At 37.0% G+C, this 7751-nt stretch overlaps 1 protein-coding gene across 1 annotated transcript in view; it reads left to right on the top strand.

Annotated features, from left to right (window-relative positions):
• The first annotated feature begins 1604 nt into the window (after positions 1 to 1604).
• The window catches only part of LOC142352140 (large ribosomal subunit protein uL22m-like), a 350565-nt gene continuing 344418 nt past the window's right edge, over positions 1605 to 7751 (top strand). The window contains exon 1 of the mRNA XM_075404528.1: positions 1605 to 1625. The gene's annotated coding sequence lies outside the window, so the exon portion shown is untranslated. The remainder of the gene's footprint in view (positions 1626 to 7751) is intronic.

Below are 7751 nucleotides of genomic sequence, written 5' to 3'. Positions count from 1 at the left end.
GTTGAACTTAGCGTAGATGTCACATAATTTACTTTGAATGTAGCGTAGGTTGTACATAAATTTGACGCATTCAAGGCCAATCTTACGTACTTTGCGTTGAATTTAGAGTAGAACTTACATATTTTACGTTGAATGTAGCGTAGATATTACGTAAATTAAACGCCTTCAACGCCAATCTTATATTTTGGGTTTAATTTAGCGTAAACCCTGCATTTTTTGCGTTGGAGTTAGCATCACTCTTACATGAATTTAAAGCAGTCATCGCCAATCGTGCATACTTTGCGTTGAATTTAGCGTATATCATATATTTTTGGTGTTAATTTTAGCGTAGATCTTAAATATTTTGCGTTGAATTAAGCGTAAATCTTGTCTAGATTTAACGCATTCAACGCCAATCTCGCAGGCTTTGCGCTGATTTTAGTGGTGAACTTATATATTTGGCGTTGATTTTAGTGCAGGTCTTACATGCTTTGCGTTGAATTTAGCGTAGTTCTTACATATATTTAATGCCTTCAACGCCAATCTCGCATACTTTGCATTGAATTTAGAGTAGATATTATATATTTGGCGTTTAAGTTATCGTATATCTTACATAGTTTGCGTTGAATTTAACGTAGATCTTATATATTTGGAGTCGAATTTAGCGTGTCTTACAAATTTTACGTTGAAATTAGCGCCGATCCTACATAATTTTAACGCAATCAACGGCAATCTTACATATTTGGCGTTGAATTTAGCGTAGATTTCACATAAATTTAACGCATTCAACGCCAATCTCTTATACTATACGTTGAATTTAGCGTAGATCTTACAAAAATTCAACGCATTCGAAGCCAATATCACATACTTTACGTTGAAATTAGCGTAGTTCTTAACTAACTTTAACGAATTCAACGCCATTCTCACATCCTTTACGTTAAATTTAGTCTAGATTTTACATAATTGATGTTGAACTTAATGTAGATCTTACATACTTTGCGTTGATTTTAGCGTAGACCTAATATATTTTGCGTTTAAGTTAGCGTAGCTCTTACGTCAAATTAAAGTATTCAACGCCAACCTTGCGTACTTTGCATTGAATTTAGCGTAGATCTTATATATCTGAAGTTAAATTCAGCGTATATCTTGTTTTATGCGTTGAATTCAGCGTAAATCTTACCTAAATTTTACGCTTTCTGCGCAAATCTCGCAGACTTTGCATTGCATTTGGTGTAGACATTATCTTTTTGGCGTTGAACTTAATTAGATCTTACATATTTGGCGTTGAATTTAGCGTTGAATTTAGCGTTGATCTTACAAAAATTCCGCCTTCAACGCCAATCTTACATACTTTGCGTTGAATTTAAAGTAGATCTTTTTTTGCTTTGATTCTAGCGTCGATCTTACATATTTTGCGTTGAATTTAGAGTATATCGTACATAATTTCGCCTTGAATGCGTTGGATTTAAAAGTCAATTAAACGAATACTAGGCATTTTATGTTAGAAAATGGCGGTGAAATTTTGCAACTCGTCAGCGCTAGTTACCGCTGATTTTGCAGAATCTTGGCTAGTTAACGCTGATTTTGCAGAATCCGCTGATTTTGCAGAATCTTAGCCTAATTGTTGTGATAAACTTATTAAATAGTCTCATATATTGTATGCGAAACATGACAAGGACAAAGTCAACCAGTAGTGGTTCAGACCTATTATGTCCACATTGCTCGTCAACAGTTGATGAAACTACAAATTCTATTGGGTGCGACAAATGTGGTTGCTGGGTACACCACACATGTACAAAGATTCCAACTGAAGCGTTGACATGCATGTTCACCGAAGGTGTCTTCTGGTTTTGCAATGAGTGCACTAAAGCCGTGAAGAAGCTAGTGAGGTTGAAGACAAGCACAGAGATGGAATTCAAGGAAAACATAAACAACAGTCTACAGGAAATCAAATCGACACTGTCAGACCTGAAAGCTAAGTCAACTACCCCTGTAATTCCTTCCCAACCACACCTGCTTAATGTCAACAGTGAAAGCTCCCCAAAGATAGATACCAGCTTGGAAATCAAAATTTCGGGTATACCAGAATTTTCCTCGCAACCAAATTCAAAATATTCGGACATTATGCAGCATGAGATTGAAGAGACTCAGCGAATCATTGATTTTCTTGGAGAAAATGAAAACACAGTTTCGAATATCAGACGATTAGGTAAATTTACCAAATCAAGTTCTAAACCAAGATCGCTGTTAGTGACTTTCAACAATTCCTGGACGGTAAGAAAATTGATTGCAAACGCTCGTAAAATTAAGTACTTTAATCAAGACAATGGAACAAAAATCTTTGTTAGCAAGTCTCTGACCAAGGAAGAACAAATCAAAGAGAAGGAATGTCTGATCAAACGGTATAAACTAATTAACGAAGAAGGATACCTGCGCAACAAATTTCGAATCTTCAATCAGAAACTCTTCTATGATGGGACTGAAATTGAGGTTTGTCAATGGTGACTAATTGTTAAACAGGAGTCCGAGGAATATCTCGAGTCATTTGTATTCAACATACGTAGTATAATCAATCGAGAAAAACGCACTAAACTTGCTAACTACGTAATTTCAAGAAGTGTAGACTTCTTCATGCTTACAGAGACTTGGCTTCATTGCTCATTTCAGGATAACGAACTCTTTCTTCCCAGTTATGCAATATTTCGATCAGAAAGAAAAGCTGATAATAACACATCGAAACACGGAGGTGTTTTGATTGCTATCAAGAATACTTTTGTCTCCAGAGAAATTCCCCTTTATACAAGCGTTGATGGAGGCGTCCTAGCATGTTCTCTCAGTTTTAATTCTCGGGATATTTTACTTGTGTGTTTTTATGCCCCACCGAACTCATCATGTCCCAGTCCTTACGCTATATCACCTCAAGATCGTTATCTACTGTTTGAGGAAATCTTTACACTGTCAAAGTCCTTCTATTCAACAATTGTGTATGGTGATTTCAATTTGCCAGAATTTGATTGGCACGATTACTCAGCTAAGAACTCAGATACACAGAAATTTGTTGACCTAATTAGCTTTTACAGCTTTCAGCAAATCATTGATTTCCCCACTGCAGCCTCAGGTATCCTTGATCTCGTCTTTGTAAACCCAAAAACAGAAGTTATATCCTGCAAGAAAGTTAATCGGGACATTAGTTTGTTATCGAATCATGATGCAATTACCCTTAAAGCTGGAGTCAGAAACCTAAGCTCCTCATATCTAAGGGAAACAAAGTCAAAGATAGTTTACAGCTTCTGTAAGGCTAGATTTGATGAAATGAATAAACAGATAACTGAATTAACTTTTCATGGATTTTGTTGGAGTAATATTAATGTTCTGATTGAACAGTGGTACGATTGGATTAGACCCATAATATTTGAAAACGTTCCAAAAAGGACAATGCATCGATCTCAATTATCACCGTGGATTAAACCGCCTACGTCAAACGCCATTAAGCGCCTTGAAACAGCTAGAAGGAACAATGCAAACAATATAAAGAAAATAGCAATGCTAGAGGGCATTGCTGAAACGATGATTGAAGAAGATAAAGCAGATTTTGAATCAAATTTAGCAGCATCCCGATCCACTCAGAAACTTTTCAAATATTACAGAAACTTCAAGTCGACCGCGATTCCAAGCTCTGTCTCCTTTAAGAACGAAATAGCCAATGATCCTGTTCGTCAATGCTCTCTTTTCTCACAATATTTTGCTTCAATTTTCAAAATTTCTTCCAGCTTCGTGCCAAACAATTCGCCTCCGTTGCTACCTTTATTCACAGATTTTGACATTTCCCAACCAACGATTGAAAAGATATGCGAAAATTTAGATGTTCACAATGCAAAAGGTCCGGACGAAATTCCTGCAATTGTATACAAAAGATGTTCGAGGGCAGTCAGTAAATCCCTAAACCAAGTTTTCTACAAAATAAAACAAAATAGTGTTTTTCCATGTAGCTGGAAAAACTCAATAGTCTTTTCCACCTACAAAAAAGGTTGTAAGTCTAATGTAGAGAATTATAGGCAGGTTTCTCTTCTTACAATTGCATCTAAAATTTTTGAACGTTGTTTGTTTACGTGTCTTTACCGGCACTTAGAACCAATTTTCCATCAAGCTCAACATGGCTTTCGAAAAGGTCGCTCTTGCGTCGTTCAACTCTTGGTTTACCTAGAATCTATCTATAAATCAATTGATTCAAAAGAAAATATTGACATAATTTATACTGACTATGAGAAAGCTTTCGATAATGTCGATCACGGTATTCTCTTAACAAAACTATTCCATCTTGGTGTTCGCGGGAAAATTATCAAATTATTGCAATCTTATTTAATCGGAAGGACGCAAAGAGTTAGAATCAACAGTCATTTTTCTGAAAGCGTTAAGGTTACAAGTGGAGTTCCACAAGGATCACTTCTGGCATCTCTCTTCTTTGTAATCTACGTCAACGATTTACCAGAAACTTGCAGAGCTGTTGTTCCTCTCCTATGTGCCGACGACGCTAAATTCATATCAGTTAACAAGTCCAGTCTTATCTGTCAAATGGATCTTACTAGAGTGATGAAATGGAGTGAACAACACAAACTTCCCTTAAACGTTGAAAAATGCTCTCATATCTCAATGTCTAATTCCATGCATCACTTCCGTTTCTCCGGAACCTTGATAGAAAAAGTACACATACAGAAAGATTTAGGAGTTTATGTAACAAAGGATCTCAAGTGGGACATCCACATAAAAAAGTCCGCGAGCAAAGCGCTCGGAGTTCTGTTCATCTTAAAAAGAAGCTCACCACGCCTAACTCCGTCAGTTAAATTAAATTGTACAAATCTATAGTATTGCCCGTTTTGTTATACGGAAGTCTTTGTTGGTTTGCTAATGTAACAAACACAAAAGTACTCGAAAGTGTTCAGAAAAAGAGGTTTTCTACAATACAGAGGCAACCTCACTCAAAACTTCGCAAGCAAATTGAAGAAACTATGCGAATTGCAAGTAGTTTTTACAACGCGAAAATTAAGATCGTGCCTCCCCACCCTGAAATCATCCTTTGATAGAGATCTGAAATCCCACGTGGTATATGAAATTAAATGTAATGGATGCGGATCCATCTATGTTGGGCAAACAAGCCGGCATGTTACCACAAGGATAACAGAACATCAAAAGAAGGATTCACAGGTGGGTCAACATCTAGTTGAATGTCGTGGCGCCACGAATGACATTGAATGGAGAATTCTGGACGCCTGTCGGTCAGTAGAAAAACTAATGATCATCGAAGCTATATATATCAGCAAGCTGAAGCCGGCACTAAACACACGCGACGAATATAGGGGGAGGGAACTCACGCTAAAATATTAGTTCAAATCATAATTTTGACTAAATGAGAATGCATAGGGCAAAAAACATTTTGTGCATGACAAAACGAAATTTGCAAAACCTCCACAAGAGGGATACTTATGGTTAGGGCAAATTCGGAATAACCCTAAAAATACAAGAACATGGACAAAATCGAAAAATCCGGAATAGGAATGTTTTTAAGTAAATTGATAACAGATGTAAATATGTGTTGTAAATAGGCTAAATATTGTATATAAGGAAAAATTTTCGATTGAATTTTTTAGAATGTTTCCTAGAATTGTTTTAATTGTCATCTCAGACAAATGTAAATACATATTCATTTTATCTTTTAACAATTTGTAAAACAGTTTTAACCTGACGATGAACGTAAAGTTCGAACACGTTTGTTTTAAGTATTGGAAGTAATTTTAATTTGACAAATTGGTTTCTTTTACATTCAGAAAAAGAGTTTGAAATGGATCAACAACACGAGCAATAACAATTATAAAGAACTACTTTGTTTTAGTCGTATCTTACTGCTTTCTTTATATCTACAATTACAGGATTTACTTTTTCTTTCAAAATGTCTTACGGGTCACTTCAACTCTAACATTGACCAATTTGTCTGCATTAGGAACACCACACGCTCATTACGTAGTGACAACGATCTGAAATTCGACCATTCCAAACCACGTCTTGAAATTTGCCAGCAAAGCTTCTTCTATAGAACTTGTGCTCTTGTGAATAGACTTCCACAGAGTTTACAATTTGGAAATGCAGCGGGTTTGAAAAGTCGACTGCTCAATTTTCTGTGGCATCATTTTGAAACGAGTTAAAATGAACTAGTCAGCGATACGTGGAAAATTTAACAGCAACCATGGACAAAGAAAGGGGACACGTCCCCGCGCCCGACGACATCGAAGGGCCAAATCCCTACTACTACGACTACTACTACTAAATTTCTTGACCCCGGGGACGGATTGAATTTCGTTACGTTGTTTTGAAACTATATTTTGCAAAAATTGCGCTCCAATGAAACTAAGGTTAATCAAAAATAGATAGCACGAGCAATACATCTCATTTTATTGACATTCTGATCTCCACCCGTTTGGTTCTACCGGCGACCTCATTATAATGTATGTATGATTTTTTTATAAAAAATCAGTGCCCATAGTTTGGAGGGTGGAGGACATCAACTGCAGAAAATTTTCTGATGATAGCAGTGATAGAATACGTTCATTGTAAATAAATCAAGAGCAGAATCCATCTGACCATTGCTGACTTTGTCCATTTACTGTTTTCGTTAGTTGCGCAATTTTTAAGCAGCAGTTTATGTCAAATTTTCTGATAGGACGAGTTTTTGAGGCAGAGTTAGATCAAATCAAACAAGAAGCCTCCAGGAAGTTCCCAACGAATATGAAACTGATTTTCATCCAAACTTGAAGCGGACAACCTAGAGTGCATAATAGTAGTTGATAAAGATTAAGTTAAGAGAATGTGCCCTCCTGTTGGGAATTTCGGGACGGCAAACCAACTGCTACAAACATTTAGAAATTCTGGCAATATTCAACCTCTAATTAGCATCAAATGCAAATTTTATGACAGCTTTTTAGAAAAAGAATTGCATTCGAGACAAGGTTGATTGAGTTGATTGTGTGACGGGGTTGATTGGATCAGAGAAAAGCACCACACGTGAGAAGCACAGTGCTGCTAGACGAGCAATTCCCCTCAAGAACGATGGTTCTAATCGATGCGTCTACGATTTCGGGTCGCCTAAGCATGCAATATTCACCAATGCATATCATGGAGCTTCGCAATAGAGCAAACTTTTTTTGGTCTTTATGTAAGTAAATTTGCAGCGTATCAGCGCCCCTTTTCTCGTTTAGCTTCTCTGTGATACGTTGCATGACTTTGGAAGCAGAAGGACCTGCTGCACTGGTGCAGGAGAAAACAGGGATTAAAAGGATTAAAAGCAGCCTTCTATTCCTGTTCATATTTTAGATTCTTGACTTACTTGTGTAGTTTATAGTCTTCTTCGGTTGAGTTTGAACAGCTTTTATATGACGATTAAATATCATAAAATCAAAAAAAACAGAAACTGTTTTTATCTTAGGCCTTTTGTTCTGAGTTGTTTCGTATTCAGTTGTTGTGCTGTATTTTTTTAATCTTCAAAACTCGCAACCAAGATCAGCGAAAAACGCGGAGAGCCGTACGCCGACACTATAAGCTACATCCGAACGAAAATCAGCTTCGCACTTCTGAGGAGCTGTGTTCTCTGCTTGAGGGGATGTCGTGCCCTCAAGCCTCGTGTTCTCAGTGAGACTTCGATTAGCGCCGTCGTGGAGGAGGGAAGGCTGCACTGAGTGTTTGGCTGCTTATCTTTATTCCTTTGCTTATTCCTTGATGTTCCA

Source organism: Convolutriloba macropyga, chromosome 13, assembly GCF_964194025.1.
Source record: "Convolutriloba macropyga chromosome 13, txConMacr16.3, whole genome shotgun sequence".
In the NCBI taxonomy this organism is placed as follows: Eukaryota; Metazoa; Xenacoelomorpha; order Acoela; family Convolutidae; genus Convolutriloba; species Convolutriloba macropyga.
The sequence above is the reverse complement of the archived record's forward strand: the minus strand, read 5'-3'. Positions and strand labels throughout refer to the sequence as shown.